General features: G+C 31.9%; 1 protein-coding gene across 1 annotated transcript in view; it reads left to right on the top strand.

Moving 5' to 3' along the window:
• The window catches only part of LOC108907594 (microtubule-associated protein Jupiter-like), an 86,652-nt gene that overhangs the window by 1,004 nt on the left and 62,545 nt on the right, over nucleotides 1-23,103 (top strand). The gene's annotated exons all lie outside the window — the stretch shown is intronic.

The raw sequence follows: 23,103 nt of genomic DNA, 5'->3' as shown, positions 1-23,103 counted from the left end.
AATAAATATATTAGGTATCTTCGCAATTTTGTTAAAATTTCGGTGGTATTTGTTGAATAAATGTATAGTTTTCTATCTGCTTCAGGAAAAAGTGTACCTGTTTTTAGATAGATTTCAAATATGTAAAATACAATAATGAAAGAATTCAAAGAAATATTTTTGACTAGGTATGTACTTAACCCAAAATGGCCCCGCTTTAACAAATAAATATTTTATACCAGAAACGAATGGTCCGAAAACTGCTTTTTTCATAAAAAATATACCTCTTTAAATCAAAAGACTTTAGTATATTTTTTTCCTTAAAAAGTTACAAGCCCTTTATTTTTCTTATTTCTTTATTTTATTTTAGTCTCTTGTTTATTATATTTTTGTTCAGAATGTGAAAATCAGAAAAACTGCATCTTTCTGCGTAGCAACATGGATATGTATATTATATTTCCTAATTTTCTTAAAATTTCGGTAATACTGAATGAATGTACAGTTTTCTATCAGTTTCTGAAAAAAATGCGGGTATATGTATTTTTTATCTTTCAGAACATTTTTTGGTAATTTTAAATGTCAAATATAGTGATAAAAGAAATATTTTTTAATACTAAATATACACTTTGTGTCATAAATTATTAATAGGCCGCTAAATACTATGTTAGATCAAAAAATGAACTGTTCAGGTCTTCTAAAAGAATATTCAATTATTATACAGAATATCCGGAAGCGAAAGTTCAAAAATTAGCTTCTTCCATTAAAGCTATTTAGATTAAAGTACCTACCTACTTTAGCAAAATTTTCCTTTCTTTGAAAATTATGAATTTTTTCAATTTTTTTTAAATATATCTCTTTTTCTTGAAGATACTTCACTAAAATTATGCATGGGTTTGTTTTTTGGTATATTTCCTTGTTGGTAGTATAAAAAAAAAGGATACTTGAAGCATGAAGTCAAATTGCATCATTGTAGAAAAAAAAATCATTGTCGTTTTCCGCTGCAATTAATTAAATTTCACTTCATAGATAAAGCAGTTGTATTAGTCTTTTTTATATGTAGTTTAAAATTGTTGGTCTCTAATCAGCTTCTACGGAAAATTAACTATTGTGGTTTCCCCAAACAACATTTAGAATCCTGTATTTTTTTAAAAGTTCTACCAGGAAAAAAAAAGGACAAATTCTTAATTTATTCTCTATAATACTTATATTCGATTATTCTAAATAAATTTCATTGAAATATCTTAAAACTGAAGGGAGCTTCCTTAAGAAATATAAAAAAATGAGGTCTATAACATTAGGAAGTAAAATTGTACCAAGGCGTTGATCTAAATCGGCTTAGTTTCATCAAAAAAAAGTACGGCTATTTGTTTCCGGATGTCCTGTGAATATTTTACCATCCTTAGATATGAACTGGAGTTAATATATGAGTTTTTATTAAAAAACTATCGGTATTAAATAGTATATTCTTTCATTAAATATTTATATCAACATTAAAATTATTTGTCCTCAGACTGTGTGTATTTTTACTTACGTCGCTGTCATATTGACACATAGTGACATAAAATTTCAATGCTGCTTAAGACTCAAAAGCACCGTTTTTATTCAAACATTTCAATATTTACTGAATCTGTATCGATCATTTTTAGCAATAATATACAGGGTGTCCCTGAAAAGGATGGACAACGCTTGACCACAGATTCCTTGGATGAAAATAAGACTATTTAGCCTAACTTACCTATATACAAAAGTGCACGCCTACCGAGATATAGCATTCTAAATATAGAATAGATAACCTAGTTTTTTTCAAATAATTTGAAAACTATTTTTCTTAGAAACTTCAAATTGGACACACTTATTTTTTTATGTAAGGGCAAGGAAAATATAGAATTTGGTGAGAATACATATACAGGATGTTCTCTTTCTAGTGCCTGTGCGCCACTGGCTATCCCGTAACTTTTTTGTGTGTGCGCCAATGACGACAGAATTATTTAAAATAAGCATTAATTTAGAAGATTTTTTGCTCTTACAAAATTTTGATATTGTTTATGGATTTCGAGTAAAATTGGCATTTTTTATACATTAAATATAGGCAAAAATTCCCATTTGTTAAAAATAATTTATAACTGCAGCCTCAAAACAGGGAATAATAATGAAAAAACTTCACATTAAAAAAAATAACTACACATTTTTAGTATTGGTATTATCAAATCAATAAAATAAAAATCAACACTAATATTTTAAATAAACAGTTTCAACTAATAATGTAAGAAAATCAACATTAACATTTTAAATAAACCTAAATTTATATTTGTAATCACATTAAAATAATATTACAGTAAATGCTCAAAGTTGCTTCCTTGTTCTTAAACGCAAGCATTAGTTCTTCGAAAATGAAAATGAATTTTATCCAATAATTGTGCATTACCTCTCATAACACTAATTTCATGTTGTATTCTTTCCCATTATTCGTTTTCTGTATTTACTGAAAAGTTATAAACTGTGGTCCGCAACGCTTCCCAAAGGAAATAATTACATGGGTTTAGGTCCGGGGATCGAGGTGGCCATTTTAAAGGGGGCATTGTCAATAAAATTTGACAAATGTCAAAATGGAAATGTCAAATTTAGAATAAGAAACAAACCGTTACATGGCATCGAGCACAATAGTCGAAACTTATGACTTGCTTCTTGAATTCTACAGTAAATATTATTGCATTAATTAAATTAAAACTTATATTGAACGATCCCATAATCAAACTTGTCTGGTTAATATCGTATCAATTTTTTTAAAGCTCTTTCAGAGACTGAAATATATTTTCAAGTAATGATTTACGACCCACAACACAAAATATACTTTTTAAAAATACTGCTTTTTATTGGCCTTTACTTTTATTGGCGTTGATAGGCATTCCTTTAATAATCGCCTCTGTTTCGATTAACATCGGTGTATTCGCGGAAGGATTTCATCATCCTAAAGTTTACATTCGCATTCTCCATTGATTAGAAATCTTAAAGTTCATAAAAACAGAAACTTTCCACCGCGCTTCATCACAATCGAGCATCGGTTAGAAAGGCACCATCCCAAAAAATAAATAATTTAATTGCGGTAATCAATATGTTATTATACCCATTACCAACAATGGTAACCGCCGAATCATCAATCACTCACCAGTGCAAGTAAAATTCCTGTTGGGCACGGCCAAAGTTTGTTGCCCTTAGAGAAATCGATAAGTAATTTCTTCTACGGACGGGAATACATTGTATGGAAAGATCTATTAAGAATATATGTACATAATTTATTTTACATGCATTAACTTTGTGATAATAGCTTGATTGCCGAGTCATACGCCTTGTACAGGGTGTCGCATGCACCGTCATCGTCAGAGAGCAAATGCAATCCACACGATTAAAATGATATGACTTTAAGGTAGGGCCACACGAACGCAAAACGTATGTCCGTAGTAACGTTCGCTATTAAACGCGAATATAATATGGACCGTTGGATTTACTCTTTTTTGTCATTTGACAATAAAATATTTGAAAATGCTACAACGTAGATGTCCTAATATACAGGGTGTCCCATTATTTCATGCACATGAAATTACCGCAGTTTTGTGAAATAAAAATAAGCAGATTTAATTAAACTTACCTCTATTCTAAGTTGCTTTGTTTTGACAAAAAAAAAATATTTTTCAAATAACGTCTTATAAGATTTTATTGAAATTTGGCACATTGATATTTCAAAGTAATTGAATTAACAGAATTATGAAAAATTTATCTTATCATTTCAGACCTCAACTTCGATAGCTAATCGGCAGGTCCGAGAATCTGCCTTATTCAACAAAGCATGGTTTACCGGAAGTTGGGCGGTTTAACAACTGCGGTTGTCGTCGCGTACTGAGTTTTCAACCACGACGGTTTTTCTGAACCTCTGCTACTGGCATAACATGCGGCTGACATTCGTCTCGAGAGTTTGACGTTTGAAAAAATAACACTTTCTACTTTCCGTAGACTACACACTAAAATTTCTAACTTCCTTTGTGGTCCGACACGCCTGTTGATTACTGGTAGATTAAAGTAGAATTAGCTATGGATGTTAAAGGATTATAATAGAAATATTATTGTTATATAAGAATCTTGTAAACACCATAGAAACAAGATCTGGAGATACTTGAATACCTCGTTGTTTTGTCCCATTTTTTCTATATAACGACATGATTACATGTATTTTTGTTTTGCAATAATAGATTTTTTTCGTAAGGAAATTTTATATAATAGTTTTTAGTAAGCGAATGAGGGAAAGCAATAGAAACCAAAGTAATGGGCATAATGATGATAGCTGCAGAAAACCAAGTCGTGAACTGTCAGAATAATATTAAAAATTAATACAGTGTGTCCCCGGTTGGAGTACCGTACTTTTGTAAGTTTTTTTATTTTTGATTTTTCGAGAAAAAGTTATTCTAGATAAAAAGTTTTGCTTATCTTAGGAAGCCATGGGAAGTAATCACATATGTAATAAAACATACAGGGCGTCCAAATTCATGTGAAATTTTCCCTAAGCAAAGTTCCTTTAATTTTTGTTTTCGTTTCGAAAACTGTATTTAACAAAGTTGTTCGAGAACTCAAGAAACGCTTAAGGAGGTATATCGGGGTCCGAGGGAAGTAAGGATCGCAGGGGGGTCCTATGCTTTTCTTATGGGCTAAAACTCGCTACCAACTTGAAAACATTAAATTCTATTGAAATTATTTGGGATAAACATTATCTATATAGCAAATAAATCTACTCAATATGCACATAACATATATATTGAAAATTAACAACATAAAAATATCATATTTAAGTAGTTTTAAATTACATTTAATGAACGCATAAACACTATGTAGATGTGGCAACAGCGCTAATAATCGAGTGCAGTTGTACACACTGTGAACCTACAGACTTCGGACATCGGAGATATTGCGCGTCAAATTCGGGTAAAGATGCGTACGCGTTCAAAAGTGTATTGTGTGTAAACTATGTAAAATATTATTATTATATATAGCAAATATATCGTATTATCCTCGCGAAGATTTGTATCCTTTATTTAAAATCCATAAATCATGTGAACTGGTAAAACAACGAGAAAATAATTATGTTAATTTAGTTCTAAAGAAATGAAATGACACTCGCGCCCATCTCTCGTCCAAGTCAAAGAAAATGTTGGATGCAATTTTGAAGGTTCTGTGATAGAAATTACATTATTACTCACTGTTCGTGTTTTTCATCTCTATTTTAGTAAAGTTTTGAAACTATAACTAACTTTTCAGATATAAAGTTTGCTGAGAAATATTTATGTTCCTTTGTTATTCTGTACAAATGCTTTTATCTCGAGTATTACTAATTATATTAATGAAGTAAAGAAAACTGTATGTAACCCTAAATATTGCTGGATACGGATTACGATGTTTTTATAAACCATTAAATATATTAAAAGGATTTATCAACAGTATTTTTTATTCCAATAAATATATCACAGCTTCCTAGCCTTTTTTAATTAATTTAGTTTTTCAAAAACATTACAAAAAATAATCTGTTGTGGATAATTTATTGTTGATAACAATGTACATGGGATTTAGGAAAAATGTATATGTTTGAAATCAATTTCGTTTTTATCAAGTCTTTCAAATGTATTCCCTCCTTGCTATCAGCTAATTGCGACGTTGCCACATTAATCCTCAAGTCAGACAGAAATGCAATTATTGGTTTCTGTTTCTAATTAATACAGCTGTACTATCTTCAAAACTTACTTTAGTTTTACATCAAAAATAAGATAGGTAATACTGTGTACTGTCTATGGAAAAGTTTAGTTTCACAATTTCTATATTTTTTTCTCAGTTATGGGCAAAAAAAAGAGCCGCACCGTCCATCTTCGCCATATAAACTTATGTTAAAATGAACAACTTTCAACAATATCTCAAAATCAAGATCCAAAAAAAATTTCAAAAAAATATGACGCACAGAGGGAGCACTGGGTAATACGCTATATAAATTTCAAGCAGATCTGTGCATTTTAGTAAACCCGATATACCTCCTTACTACTCTATAAAAAGTTTTATCCAGCTATTTCACTTATTCATTCATTTATTGAAAAGAACAATATCATATCCAGTAATCAACACGGCTTCGTAAGCAGTAAGTCAACCACTACTGCTATGCATTCATGCTATGGTCGTATTGTTGGAGCTATAGAAGCTGGAGAATGCCCTGTTGGGATCTTTTGTGATCTCAGTAGGGCGTTTGACTGCGTAAATCACGACATCTTGGTTGACAAGTTGGAAAAATATGGGATTCGTGGCATTCCCCAGAAATGGGTGGCAACTTTTATTCGAGATCGAGACCAATATGTTGCTATAGATGATGTAACTTCCGAAATTAAAAAAGTCAATACAGGGGTACCCCAGGNATGGTGGATCCAAGATGGCCAAACAAATTTCTAAAGAATAACACATCTGCGTCAAATTTGGTGTACTGGGGTTTTCGGGGTCGCTGTTCACGGATCCGAGGTAAATTTTGTAAAATTCAAGATGGCCGACCAAATTTTCAAAAAATAACACATTCGCGTCTTTTGTATACGTGGGTTTTTGGGGTCGCAGTTTGTAATATTTTTGTTTACTTTATAACCTGAGTACCCAATCATGTTTTCATATTCTTTTTTTCGGCAATATCTTGTTCTTTTTTCTTTACAAGCTCTATTAACGGGTTTTCTGCCTAATCTCAAGTAATAAAGTAGTAATTTATTAAATTTTTAAAAAACGAAATTTGTAAATCTGATCTCGGATTCGTGATCAGTGACCCTGAAAACCCCTGTATACCAAATTTGACGCGAATGTCTTATTTTTTGAAAATTTGGTCGGCCATGTTAGATCCGCCATTTTGAATTTTACAAAATTGACCTCGAATCCGTGATCAGCGACCCCGAAAACCCCCGTATACCAAATTTGGCACGAAACTGTTATTTTTTTAATATTCGTGATATCTAACCTTAATTGACCCGTTTTTTTTTTAGGTTAGAAAAAGAACCATCAATTCTGACCACGGATTCACAGTCTGCAGGTTATTAACCATATAAATGAACATTTGAATATAGAAAAAAAAATTTTTTGTATTTTTCCTAGCACTTTTTCGTGAATTTTTGCTATTTTTGACCTGTTTTTTGAGGTTAGGAAATTCCTGTGATGTGATAGTTCAATTCTAACACCGGATTCGTGATCAAGACGCAAAAATATTACGGATAACATATGTCGCATGAAAAGTACAGGCTTTTCTTTTTTTGTGTGGCTGTATTGCCATTATTTATTTTTTGCTCACTAATTTGCGAATAACTTGATAACAGAAAAAAAATGTCGAACCCTTTTTGGCGTCAAAATGTAGGTATTTTTATGCTCTTCAAAGAAATCTATACAAAGTTTTAACCTGCTATTTCACTTTTTTAAAAAAACGTGAAACAACCTAAACTTGGATAAATAGCGCCAATAAATAAACAGCACTTTCGTTAGAAATTTCAAACTTATACCATATTCATCAATTTTTTGTGCTGAATTCATTTATGTAAAGAAAAATATAGCATTGCATTTAAAATTTTCGAGAAAAATTCATAAAACGGCATTCTTTTGAAATAACGGCATCTATAGGTTTCCATTTTGAGGTAAATGACATTATGTATTCACCACGAGATAAAGCATGAAAAGACCTTTCTGACGAGGTATTACACTATGGGCTTTTGATGAGCCAATCCTTAAAAAAATGCATTTTTATGATCAGATATTAGGGGCTCCCCCACCCTTTCTGTCGAGAGATAGAACAAAATGTCAATAACAAAAGTTATGGGCAATGAATTCGGCTATTCATATTTGTACTATTGAATATAACTGAATAGGAAACATTTCTGAGAAAAATTCAAGTCTAAGTTTTGTTATGTAGATTGAGCCTCTTTGCGGCCGAGCTACGAACTTGAAAACTATTTCCAGCGATTTCTCTTGGTCGATTTATTACTCAAATATTTTTTCCTGTAGTTCTAGGGCTTATACTTTCCCTAATATCATACCTCGGCAACCTCAGTGCACACCCTGTATATTACAAATATAAAATGCAGTTTTAAGCATTAACGTCAAGGAAGGATTTCATCTACGGCATAACTGCTCTATATTTGGGATGTAACAATCTTTCTTTCTTTAACTTGTCATGCTTCCTTGTACTGCAGTTGTTGTGAACAATATACCTCGTTTTTCCTCCAAAAACAGTCGTGTTAGCTTATAGAAAATATGTCACGATCAAGATAAATCCGAGCATACCACACCGAACGAGAGAAGAGAAATCTCCCTCCTCTACGCGTAGATCTGGATTTCCCTCAATTAAAAAATTTTCTCCAGCCTGACCTTAAAACGGCCGATATCTCGGCTACCGGACGGCGATTCCGGCGGAACAGCCAGCCAGTGGCGTGGCAGGGCGCGCATCCGGTCGAAAACGAGCGGACTACAAAAGGTTTTTCGCTTCGCAAATGGTCCGTTTTGTGCCCGGTTTATTGTTTCTTGTTTCACACATGGCCTGCTGTGATGCTTTGTGTACACGACTGACGGTTGGAGTCGTCTTGAAAACGGCGAAACTAAAAATAAAAGCGACGCTCGGGGCATCTGCGGTAATAACGGTGTCGTTTGGGGCATTGAGAGAACCACAGAAGGCGAAATGTGAAGATTTCGTGGCGTGACTTGATGCACAGGGCGTGGCCGAAATTCGAGCCTCAGCGATAATATGCAACGATTTAAAGTAAATCTTGATGAGACAAGACGTACATACAGGCTGATTCAAAATTCAGTACAAAGAAATTAGGGGCATATTTTTGAGGTCAAAATAAGACTTTTGTTTCCTATAAACGTGGGTCCACAAATGCTTTATTTTGTTCGATTTTTTAGGAATAATTTCGAAACAGATTTGAATGTTGGCATAAAACTTGGGGTACGGGGGTTTTTTAGGATGCTAAATTCAAATATGTCATTGCTAATGATGCTGCTTGTAGAGGGTGCCACCTATAAGGGAACGCTTGAATTAAATTGGACCTAACTTTTGTGCCACTCTGTACATTAACGTTTCGTTTGCTCTCATCTCAGACCAACCATTTCCGAGATATTGGCTGCTGAAGAGTTAAATGCACACCATATTTTCAAATACTTCTTCAAAAGACAGTCGCAAATCAAATAAACATCGTATTTCGAAATATTCAGTTACACCGAAATGCAAAAGAAGCAGTTTAGCCCAATTATCTTGTATTGGCGATTAGTTTAACTGGTAGCGCTTGTGCTGTTTCATTTAAATACACTACGTATAATTGAACTGCTTGTTTTACTGATACATGTCATTATTACCTTTAAATCCCTATAATTCAAAAAAATACACTTATATTAATAAAAGAATCCGCGATACAATTCAAATTATTTTTACTGAAATAAAAGTTACATAGTGAAACGGGCTCGGAATCTTCCATATCTACGTCAATGATTAATTCTTTAAATCATAAACTTTCATAAAAAAAAAGGTGTAGTAGAGAAAAAATATTGGGAACAAGTTGAATCGATTTTAACGATTAACGCACAAAACTAAATATAAATACTAATGAAACTGAATATAGATACTAAGATACTAATGAATGTATATACTAATAGACCAGGACGGATTTGTCAAAATATCCCACTTATTGGATGTAAGAGGGGCAAGCTAATTTTTGCTGGAATACCTTCATAATAAAAGTGTAGATCGCTAGATCTGAGCGAGGTTAGGAACATTTTCAAAATTGCAAAAATGTTTAAAAAATTTTTAAAAATACACGTTTTTTTACTTATATTTTGGAACCTATGCATTATGGAAGAATATTGAAGAGGAAAAAAGTTTTAGAATTGAATTTTGCACCATATTATACTGTAAATTAAAAATTTATTACCAATGTAGCAAAATAGCAATAATTGATGAAAAAAAGGCAAAATATTCAAGTTTTTTGGATATTTTTTTAAAAATATTTTAATTGCTCCGAGAGCATTCTAATTTTGGTAAAAACAAAACTTTAGAGTGTAATAAAACAACACACCAAATTTCATTAAAATCATGTTCTATAGTTTTCGCAAAATAATGTTTTGAAGAAAATTTTGAAAAAAGTTTCGAATTTTCAAAATGTTGCATAGCCTCAAATAAAGCATATAGATACTTGAAAAATTTTTCACACAGAAAAGACCGCTCAACCTGTCAAATGGTTTTTGAAAAATTTAATTCGGTTGACTAGGACGACCACAGTAAATTTTTAAAGTTAACACTCGGGAAGACGCTTCTTAAAAAAAAAGTTAAATTCCGTTTACTGGTTTTCGAGATATATGCGGTCAAAGTTTATCGGCATTTACCGTTAATTTGTAAACAATTTAGCAATAATATTTGATCCAGTGACTTCGTTTTTCCGAGTTCTAAGCTGGAAAAAATTTTCATATCCATAAGTTATCGGCAAAGCTGTCGCTCGCACGCGCGAAAAGTGACTCAAAACAGGAAAAGTGGGGGAGGGGGCTTTCGCTCCGAGACTGAATTCGAAGGTTCAAAATGCGAAGGTACGAAAAAAATTACATTATCTTGGCTTCTAATGGATCAATTTCGATCTTTTTTTATCCGATGTCTCGCAAGCCAAGGAATTGGAATATCGTAATGCCAACTGTCTAATTTGCACATATTTTGGTATAAACAAAGTTTATTATTTATGCATTAAATATACTGTATATTTTACCCTGTTATTCATTTTTTCAATGAAAAAATTTGTTTACGTATATATTTCATACTCTAAATATGAATAAATTTAGTTATAATTATTACAATTATTTAAATAATTAAAATTGTTTAAACAAATTAAAAAAAAATTGTTAGTTTGAAATTATTATTTTTTGTTAAATACAGATAAAATTAAGAAAAAATTTATTTTATTATTTATTTATTTAGTTTATTTTGCTTATATGACATTACATGAATAGCAATAGTACTTTAAAATTATAATGTTTGAAAAAAACTAAATTGCAAATTGATAAATGTAATCTAATTGTTTAAAAATTAAAAAAAAGTGTTAAGTATCTAGATGCTTTATTTGAGGCTATGCAACATTTTGAAAATTCGAAACTTTTTTCAAAATTTTCTTCAAAACATTATTTTGCGAAAACTATAGAACCGAGTTTAATGAAATTTTCAAGTATCTAGATGCTTTATTTGAGGCTGTGCAACATTTTAGAAATTCGGAAAAATTTTTTCAAAATTTTTTTAAAAAAATTATTTTGCGAAAACTATCGAACCGATTTTAATGAAAGGTGTGTTGTTTTATTATACTCTAAAGCTTTTTTTACGAAAATTAGAATGCTTTCAAAGCAATTAAAATATTTTTTAAAAATTATCCAAAAAATTTTATTATTTTGCCATTTTTTCATCAATTATTGCTATTTTACAACATCGGTAATAGATTTAAACATTGTTAACTTCCAGTATATTGTGTAAAATTCAATTCTAAAACTTTTTTCCTCTTCATTATTCTTCCAAAATGCACAGGGTCCAAGATATATGTAAAAAACTCAAATAAAATAGGTGTTTTTAAAATATTTTAAACATTTTTGCAATTTTGAAAATGTTCCGGACCCGGAAGCAAATGAATAAATATTTTGCAATATAAATATAATTCTTTGAGTTACAATTATTGTCATATTACAAACAGATAACGAATAAAAACTATAATCAATGACTAATGAAACACAAAGCACATATTCTTCCACGAATTACGATAATTGCGTTGTTTACCAAACAATTCTATTTAGTTTGTTGACACCAGTTATGTAACACTTTCGTGCAGTAAATCTGACGTGCAAAAATTTGAAAAACGTTCCATCGGCCGCTAGGCATTTGTAGCTAGCCATCAACTCATTATTTCCGCGTTTAATATTCCTGTCTAGACGTTATGGTAACGTTAATTCGTGGTTGAAAACATTCGAGAATTTTGATAAAATTTACATCACACAGCTCTGTCTTTGGACAACTAAATTGTCAATTGAGATATGAAACATTTGTACTACTTTAAGAATAACAAAGTAGAAAAATCAGTGTTTGTGGAACACAAGAAACACATCGAAAAATCGAAACCAAACCAAAATGTCAGAAAATTTTCTTTCAAGTCTGTCACAAATTGAGGACAAACAATAAATCTTTGAAAGATTTATGACAGTAAGTGACATTTGTGTTAATTTTTTTTTACCAAAGCAGTGAAACAATCGATTAGTCGAAAAGGTTGTAAAAGTCTACTTGACTATCTCGTTATTATTGAAACAACACCTTCAAACCATTCGCTTTGTGATTAAACAAGTTTTTTTTTTATCAGAAAATGCATTATAATTGGGTGTTGCCGGCATATTATGAATGTGTTGGTCTTCCCTGCCGGATAAACCTTTTGAATGGTAGAGTAAATGTAACTTACGACCGACTATAACCATATTTCGTAAGCCTACGTAGATGGGCCGCCCACGCAACTCACCAAAGCCTGTGTACATAAAGGAAGATGCATTATCTGTTTCCTAATTTTTAACGGTGTCCACACACCGATTTTCTTCCTGTTACTTATGTTTATCCTCAGAGCAAACTAGAAATTAATATGACATGCTTGTGGGGGAGCTGAAATTCTTCGAAGTGGCGTTGAATTTGGATAGCTTGGCGGTCAGTAAAATTTAGTAAATAACGAGTGATAGAGATTTACAATAACAGCGTTTATTTGCTTGTTGTAGTTGATGAAACCGTCCCAGAAACAGAAACAATGTTATAATTAAATAAATAAAACTACACCCAACCGAGCAATCATAAACTTTTACTTGAAAGGAGACCGAAGAAATTGATTACCGATAAAAAGTCCTGCTTATCGATGAAATGAAATTCTATTACTTTTAAGTTATGATTTATTGATAAATCTGTTTTTCCTTTCGTAACGGGATGTGTGTACGTGCATTAAAATGTGGCATGAAAAATACAGGGTGGCCAAATGAAAACGAAACAGAGCCATTTTCAGGAACTGCGTCAAGATTGTAGAAAAACGCTCAGACCCGTCGATTTTAGATTAAAGGGGGACATTCTTTGCTGGTATTTTTGACTCCGCCACTTTCACCCCCAAGCAAGGGTAAGCATCACCCCAAAATATTTAAATGGCATTGGGGGTTGAGTAATATTTCTTTTGAAAGCTCTTACAATTCTCTTTACAACAGACTTTAAATTTTATAATTCCGCCCAATACTTTGAAAAAAATTTACATTTTAAAATTTAAATTATGTTTAGTTGCTTACTTACTACTTAGTTGATTAAATGTTCAAACTGATGACCGCCCGCTTCCATACAAGAATAAAGATTTTGTTCGAAACGTTCGCGCACATTCCGAAGCATTTCCGGAGTGATTCGACGGCATTCGTCGACGATTCTTTGACGCAAATCTTCCAGCGACGCTGGCTGTGTTTTATAGATTTTACTTTTTAGGTATCCCCACAAAAAGAAATCAAGGGGCGATAAATCCGGTGATCGTGGAGGCCACTCAATGCTGCCTCTTCTCCCAATCCAATTCCGTAGAAAACGTTGGTCCAAATACTGACGGACAATTAACGCATAATGCGGAGGAGCACCGTCCTGTTGAAAAATCAAATGATCTTCATCATACTCTGGAACATTTTCAATAATATCAGTCAAGGCAGGGTCAATAGCGTCTTCCAGTAATTGCAAATACATTTGGCCAGTCAAATTACCAGGTAGAAAAAAAGGACCCACCAGCCGGTCACCGAAAATTCCAGCCCATACATTTAATTTTTCCGGTTGCTGTGTATGCACCTCGTGAAAAACTCTTGGGTTTGAATCGGACCAATAGCGGCAATTGTGACGATTTACCGTCCCGTTCAAGAAAAAACTGCATTCATCAGAAAAACAGATGTTAAAAAGGAACTGTGGATCGTTCCCTGCTCGCTCACTCATTATTTCGCAAAATTGCAAACGGCGGTCATAATCATCCTCATGAAGTTCCTGGACTAAATGTATTTTGTATGGATGGAATTTATTCTTCTTCAAAATGGTTTGTATGCTAGTTCGATTGATCCCAGACACAGATGCCAGCTGCCTCGTACTTAATGTAGGATCAAGATGAACTTGTCCCAAAACTGCAACTTCACTAGCTTCATTAACTATAGGTTTTTCAATTTCTCGTTTTTTATTGGCTACGTTCCCTGTCTCTTGAAATTTTTTTACTAACTCTAGAACATACTTCCTCCTGACATGTCGATCTTGATGTTGTTCATTAAATAGCTGAGCTGTTCTATTCGCACATTTATTGTTCATAAAGTAAAGCGAAATGATATCTACCCTTTCCGCAATGGAATAAACCATAGTGTTTAATTTTCAAAAACACAATTAAATAAACTACCAACCAACGCTTCCAAATAATACTAGAAAATAATTTGGAATCCACTAATTTTACGTTCCTTGTGTGTGTATAGTGTATTTCTATTTTTTACAATTGTGTTTTTTTTTACGAAAGTGATAACAAATCGCCAAAACCCAATGTAACGCAAGAAATACTAAATTTATACCATCGGCGTACTTAACTCGAATGACTGACATTTTTACCGTTACCAATTGTTTGTTTGTTTATACATAAGTTTCAACTTTAAAATAAAAATTCTCAATAAGTATTGGGCGGAGTAATAAAATTTAAAGTATGTTGTAAAGAGAATTGGAAGAGCTTTCAAAAGAAATATTACTCATCCCCCAATGCCATTTAAATATTTTGGGGTGATGCTTACCCTTGCTTGGGGGCGAAAGTGGGGGAGTCAAAAATACCAGCAAAGAATGTCCCCCTTTAATCTAAAGTCGACGGGTCTGAGCGTTTTTCTACAATCTTGACGCAGTTCCTGAAAATGGCTCTGTTTCGTTTTCATTTGACCACCCTGTATAATCCTGTTTTATATGTCTGTAACGTAATAAGTAATAAAGTATAGCTAGTTGGAATACAAAAAGTAATAACAAATGCAGAGAATTAAATTTCTAACATAGCCGTAAGGTATTGATTGGTGTTTTTTCGTTTTGAATCAGGTTTTCTTTTTACATCCAATTTAAAATTACATTGCAGAAGAAGAATGTAATTGCACACTCTTATAACTCTAAGCGTTTTTGCTGTAATTCGATTGAAGCGGTGGCGTCCAAAAATTATTATAAGTTGCGCTTTTTAACGTTCCTGACAGACTACTTTCTATTTTATTTAATAAGAATTTTTCTATAATGTAATAATTTCAGTTACGCTCACTTTCTGTAACGTGATTTTGTTTAAATTTAATTATAAAGAAAAAAAAACATCGGAGCAATCGAAGAAAGTAAAACTAGCGTTTTGATGGAATCAATACGAATTTAATAACAAATCTGACATTGTTATTGTATGTACAGCTAATTCTTTAGATTAGAATTTAGTATAAAAATTGCTAATATCAATTGCAGAATGTAATTTCGGACTTATTAGTCCTCATCGGCAAATCATTGAGATGAGAAAGTACATTAAATATTAACATGCAAATTAATATAAACAAACTAATGGACATTTATAAAAGTGCATGACTGAGTGGTGTATTTTTAGGCACTCATCGATCGAGTACGCGATTTCCATACCAATACTAATAACCCCCTTTTAATGTACCGCTTTTGTGACTGGTATATTACAGCCATTAAGCCGTTATTATTAACTGTTGATTGTACTGTCACGTAATACTGAGACTATTGTTGTTATAGGCAACGGTTAATTGAATATCAATTAATGTTTTGTATACGATGCTTTCTCTATGACCACGATTTCGCCAAGTGCAAGTTTCTTTCCTATCTAAGACAAAAGCTGCTCGGTCATCAACTGGCATAGCGTACTAGATTTCTATGCAGCTTTTATACGACCGGACTGAATCGATTGAATAGCTTTTTTTTCTAAAACCTGACAAACTGGATTACTCTGAAATTATCTTCTATTTCCGTGTTTCCTAGGCGTTATCTATAGTGGCCGGTCGGTTATTTTAATATTTGTAGGTACTCAAAAAATTGTTCTAAATAAATTTATCAAAGGAAGTCCAACAACGTTCTTCGATACCACAAATCTAGGTATGCAAGAGATATCTAACCCCACAGACAACACTTCTAATCGCTGATATTGCAGGAAACGACTACTCTAATTTTAGGACTAATTTTGATTATAGGCATTTTTTTCGTAGAATGCTTATTATTCGAGATATTTGAAAGTTTCAGATTAAAGAAATCATCCGGTATAACTCTTTATTGTAAGTATAGGGTGATTCACTATATTTTGACCCCCCTTTAACTTTTTTGTTTTAAGAGTTATAAAAAAATATGAAATACAAAAGTGGAACGATTTTTATCAAGTTTTCGAAAATGATAGAAAAACAAATGAAGTTCAAACAAAATTTTAATTAATTTTAATATTATCTCGCTTATTGTTAGAGATGAAACCAACAATCCCTATATGACTATACTAGACAGAGAACGTTCTATCCAAATATGTAAAAATATACAAGGTGTTCCATTTAAATTAAGAAAGTTAACATATGCAGCCATTTTGTTTGGACTTCATTTGTTAAAAGTTAAAGGGGGTTCAAAATATAGTGAATACCCTGTACATCAGACAGCAACAAAATAGAAATGAAACAATCTTTGAGTAATTCTAAACCAAAAAGGTTTGGGCTCACAAATCGACAGTTTTTGAGATACAGTGTTGAGGTTCACATTTTTTAACAATATTTTTCAAGACTTTTAACCTAGAATGATGCAACTGACTATATCACCACATGGTTGATTTTTCTTTCAGTGTAAACGAATCATGTTACGCATAAATATCTCAATAAAGCCAGCAGTTTTCGAGAGGTTTTTATTAAAAAATTATACATATTATTTGTTTTAAATTTGACTTTTTATTAATTACATCGACAAGTTACTACGAAAACAAAACATGCTTATTTAGCTTGGAAAACATGCTATCTAAAATTGTACTTGGAAAACATGCTAGCTCAGATCTTTAAGTAAAAACACGCTATCTCGCACAAAAGTAGGTTTGACTAGAAATTTAAGTTGGCTATATTGGTGTTGAAATGCACATTGAATGATTGAAACCGTGCATGTTCAGATACACTGTTTATTTTATTTTTTCATTCAACAGTTTTCAATTAATTTTGTTAAGTTACTGTCATAAACGACAAAATTGTTAATTAAAAAAATAGAAATAGAATAATACGCAGTATGCTGCAATCCAGCTATACTTGGATTGTCTTGGCAATTGATCTTAACTTGCATTCAGATAAAGTCTTGCTTTTTACACACAGCTTTGTATTTATAAATGTACAATTAAAAATATCAAAAAATTTTCAGTTTTTTTGTGAAATACGGTTTTCACAATCGTTACTTTTTAAGTAAGAACAAAATGCAACAATTTGTAGAAAAACATCATTTATTCATAAAATTAGTAGTCATTAGTAGAGTTAACATAACCAAAATATAAATATAATGTATAAAGTTGAATGATATGTACGATAAACATGTGTGCATGGGGAACCGCGGAAATGTGCACATGCATATCATATGCTCTGCGCCCGTCGCATCGATATCCAGCAGATCATAAAGTACCGGTAATAAAAGTGTCGCATACTTGCATTTCATTTCCAAAGTTATGCAAGCACGCGGCTATCGTAGTTTTAAGAAATCATTTGTTTTTATTGAGGTGCAGTAAGAACGATTCGGACCCGGAATTTGGGGCCTGGCCTGGTCCACTATATAATCCTTTTTACTGCAGTCTCCTTAGAGTCCGCATTAAGCATTAAAACTATTTTCAGAATAAATTACGCATCCCAGATTTTGTGAAAAAAAAAAAAAAAGTGTATCAAGAGTAGCGACTATAAATCAGATAAGAGTGCGCTATTAATTTTTATATCAAAGCAAACTTGTATAAAAAAAAATCGAATAATTTTTAGTAATAATAAACATTTTTATATATTAAGGTGTACACTTTTTTTATAATTTGTTATTTCAAAAAACGTCGAGTAATGTACGTGTTGCAGCATAGCAATCGTATTTATTGTTAATTATTTTATATAAGAACAATAGAGACTATGGGTTACTATGGAGTAACCAGCACCTAGTTTATTGAAAAGAAATTTTAGAAATCTTCTGCACATTTTCAATGCACTTATTTTATGTGTTATGTCTTAAATGCCAAATTAAACTGGCGTATTAAAATTCAAAAGTGTAAATAAAACTTGCTGCTCAGTGCAGCCTCGCGAGTACCTTATGACAAAGCCTAAATTTTTTGAAGCCGACGACACTACCCTTTCAACATGCTCAGCAAATGTTACATTATCCGCGATAATTTTTAAGATGCAAGCGCACCAAGCGGCGAAAGCAGTAAGCTCCGAAACAAGGTAATTTTGACATTGCCGTTCGCGTTTACACATTCATTTGAACAACATTTGTCTTATTTGTCATTATTATTAGTAATTTTGGTATCAAACTGCGGTTATTTCACTTTTGTGTTATTTTGTAGGTTTCAAATATTTCATAAATAAACTTTAAGGCAAGTATTTATGTCTACTTTATTTGTCTCTGGCATTACAATGTAATGTACATTTTATTAAGTTATAACTATGAACTTATCCGTTGTGGAATACATTTCCTATTTACATATATGCTAACAAAAACTCTCGTTGTATATTAGAAGGAGAGGCAGTTTTTAAGGCTGATCATGTGGTACTATATGGGAAAATTGAGCAAAGTTAATTTAAATTTAGAAATTTATATTATGTCTGCAGACTAGTGCCCTTACTTACTAACAACCTTCATGAAATTCAGGGAGTATTATCTATCGGCAATAATATTTTGAAAATTTCTTCAATGGTTTGATGAAAACTTAATTCTGGATTTTTCTTGGACCATGAAGAGCAACCTTGAACTGATCAATAATAGTTTGACAGTTTCTTCTTTCTATCCATAATTGCTGAAATTTTCCTCACACTATTTTCTTAAAATAACAGTGTTCAAAAAAACGAACACTAAATTCAGTTTTAAATAAAATACAAAACTAAATGTCACACACAGAAGAAATGTTTACCTTGTTTCGCTAGTATCACTTGTCACCGCCAGAGGGCGAGCTCTTAGCTGCATTCGCGAATTATCAAAGGTCCACACCCAGATCACAAAAGTATTCTGGACGAGTAAGAGTCGATACATTTAGTACTTTACAGTCAAATTCAAGGGCATCATTCATTCTTTCGACGATAAGAAACGGTATGACATCAATATTCAACGAAAGTTGGTTCAATTATTCTGAATTTTGTTTAGAATTATTTATAGACTTTATACGTCAATAAAGTTTAATACCATCTGCAAATAGCAAACAGTGCACATACAGACGAACAATGTCGTTAATAAAAATGATAAATAAAAGCGGGCTCAGTATAGAACCCTGAGGAACTTCAAAAGTCGCCGATATTTTAGTTTACTCAATTCTACATATTGCTTTCTTCCAGACACATTAAAATTTAAAAAATTAATTAATGTACAACCACAATATTCAAAATATACGATGATCGTAAACTAATTCTTGTTGATTAGGTGTGAGATCGTGAATGTGGGGGTATATTAATTCATTATTGGCAGTTTCAAATATCTTCACAAAATTAGAAATTAGAATGATAGGAAGATAGTTTTCGATTTTACATCTGTTTTGTTCTTTAATAGACCAGTGCTTAAGTCTTCAAAAATGGTAAAAGGTGAAAAAAAATTATAGTAGGATGAAACCCATTGGGAAAGGAAGAGAATATAACAGAAATGAAAAGAAAAATAATTTACGGGCGATCTGAGGTCGGGAAGGGGAAGGGGGGTGAGTTTTTAAGGGTAAAAAACGGTTTATCTTAATTTCCGGAAAAACTACAACTCTTATGGAAAAAAGTTAAATGGCAAAGTTGTAGGTAATAAAAAGATCTACAACTTTTGTATTTACACTTTTTTCACATAACCTCAAAATTTATGTGAAAAATTCAAATAACCAAGTTTTTGGTTTTTTATTTTTATCTTTTACAAACAAATTTTTTTTTCACGAAATTTGGTGAAAACTTACCTATTTATGTCCCAAACACGCTGTAATTTTTTTGATTTGAAATATTTATTTTTTCACCTTATTTTTACTTAATATCGAAAAAGCACCCTAATTTTCAATCGAAAATTCTCACGTCAAAATATCTGCTTTTTTAAAAACGTCGGTGGGCTTTTTCTTCGTTGAAATCTCTACTTTCTGATGGTGTAAAAAAATATATACATTACTATGGTAAGTTTTCTCAGGAAATGCAAAGAAACGAACTAGAATCCGAAAATTTTTTTCTAATCATTATGTACAATTTTGAGCTATTTATTAAAATTTACACTTTAATTACTCGAAAAACGTAAGATTCCATGTTACATTGATAAACAAAAAAATTACAAGTCGAAATATACTATTATAATTAACAACCAAATAAGTTAATAAAGTTAATATTTAATAAGACATCTACAATATTTTGAGAAAGTTGTAGAATCTTCTTTCGTTTCTTTGCATTTCCTGAGAAAACTTACCATAGTAATGTATATTTTTTTTAACCATCAGAAAGTAGAGATTACAACGAAGAAAAAGCCCACCGACGTTTTTAAAAAAGCAGATATTTTGACGTGAGAATTTTCGATTGAAAATTAGGGTGCTTTTTCGATATTAAGTAAAAATAAGGTGAAAAAATAAATATTTCAAATCAAAAAAATTACAGCGTGTTTGGGACATAAATAGGTAAGTTTTCACCAAATTTCGTGAAAAAAAAATTTTTTTGTAAAAGATAAAAATAAAAAACCAAAAACTTGGTTATTTGAATTTTTCACATAAATTTTGAGGTTATGTGAAAAAAGTGTAAATACAAAAGTTGTAGATCTTTTTATTACCTACAACTTTGCCATTTAACTTTTTTCCATAAGACTTGTAGTTTTTCTGGAAATCAAGGGAAACCGTTTTTTACCCTTAAAAACTTACCCCCTACCCCTTCCCGACCTCAGATCGCCCGTAAATTATTTTTCCTTTCATTTCTGTTATATACTCTTTCTTTTCCAATGAGTTTCATCCTACTATAATTTTTTTTGGTTTCAAAAATTATCGACCCTGGTCTATAAATATAGGGTAAATACTGAAGGTCTCTAAAATACCGGCACTATAACGGATTTTAATAAGGTTCGGTTGGAATCTGAACACTGCGTCTCATAACTAGAGCGTGTACGTCGTTATCATCAAGATTTACCCTGGTTTCGAATTTGCGTTACACTCCGACAAATCAAACAATCTATAACACACCCACGGAATCGCCTGGCGTCGCGCTATTATTTAAGAACCCATTTGTCGGCCGAATGGATTAACATGTAAGCGTAGCCCGTATTGTATTGTAGTCGTGTCGCCGGTGGTATTGAACCTAAAATTAATTTCACTGTCAATGCCGATCGAGTGGTAATTTATAAAGCGAGGCCGGAGAGAGTGGTCGGCGGACAATGGATGAGTCGCTGTCGGCACAAATTAGCGGTTTCGGTTGTGGATTAATTGTATGAAACTGGCGTGATAGAAAAAAAGTAGTATCTAGTCTTTCATTAACCTACACAATCGGGAATTAATCGTTAGACTATTGTAGGATTTACAATTGCTGGTTCGATTTCTATCGCTGGGTGTGAAGCTTTGTTACCTCCTTCGTATACTTTGAATCTTTTTCAATGAAGACTTGACACGTTTGTGTTTTCGTTTTGCTGCAATGGGTCGCAGAACATTTGCCTCCATTAATTTTCATGGTCAAAACGGTGAAAAACTTAACTATAGTAGAACCATATTCGATGCAAAGTAATAAATCATTGCCTGTCAAGGGATCCAATGCCATACGCTTTTAAGGGTTTTAGAAATTGAATAATCACCATGACGAAGTTCAATTTTGTTGTGCTAGGTGGGTCAAAAACACAAAAATGTTATATTGCTTAAGAGTAAACATACCTTATTTTGTTAGATACGAAAAAAAGGCATCCTTGATAAAAGTTTTTTCTTGAAAAATGAATAGAGTCGATATCTGTCGATGGTATTATAGACCCATACTTTTACAATAACAACTGCAATAGAATATCGTACTTAGAAATGATTTTAGCGATGAACTCCAACATTTACTATCAAATTTTCGCCAAAAATTGTATTTTTAACAGGATGGTTATCCAGCGCATTGTTTTTATGAGGTAACAGAATGGCTTAACCATAGATTTGGTCCAACGTGGATTAGTAGAAATTGTCCAATTTTGTGGCCCTTAGAAGCCCTACCTTAACCATGAGCCGATATGTTTCTATGAAGCTGTTTAAAACAAATTGGTTATGCTACTCCAATACCAAATAATATTGAAATGCTAAAAGGTAAAATTATCCAGGCCGTCCGTTCAATATCTCAGAAAGAAATCAGAAATTCCTTCAGATATTTAAGGAAGCAATTAGAATAATGTATTCAATATGGGAGTGGTTTTTTTTTAAATTTGATATCTTCAACGTATTACTTTGTTTAATTTTTTTGGCTTAATTGTTGTTGTAATTATGTTCGTATTGTTTAAAAAATACACTATAATAAGACGTATTTTAGTTTTGTACTTTATTCCTTTTATAAGAAAATTTATTTTTGATAACATGACTCTTATTAATTTTTCAAGCAAAAACTTTTATCACGAATGCTTTTCTTTCGTATCTTGCAAAATAAGGTATCGTTACTCTTTAGCAAAATAACATTTTATGTTTTTGACCCACCCTGTACAACAGTTTCATGCCAAATGAATTTAACCAAAAACCGTTCATTTTATAAAAAAATTGAAAGAGAGCTGTTTTGTTCAGAATTGATTAAAAAATTTAGAAATGATGTTATTTTCCAGAAAAATCCACGGGCGTACGAATTATTTTTTTAAAGGGGGCAGTAACCCACCTCAGGGACGTCACTGGCGTGTGAAATGGA

This window comes from Anoplophora glabripennis, unplaced genomic scaffold (assembly GCF_000390285.2).
Source record: "Anoplophora glabripennis isolate ALB-LARVAE unplaced genomic scaffold, Agla_2.0 scaffold276, whole genome shotgun sequence".
Lineage (NCBI taxonomy): Eukaryota > Metazoa > Arthropoda > Insecta > Coleoptera > Cerambycidae > Anoplophora > Anoplophora glabripennis.
The sequence above is the reverse complement of the archived record's forward strand: the minus strand, read 5'-3'. Positions and strand labels throughout refer to the sequence as shown.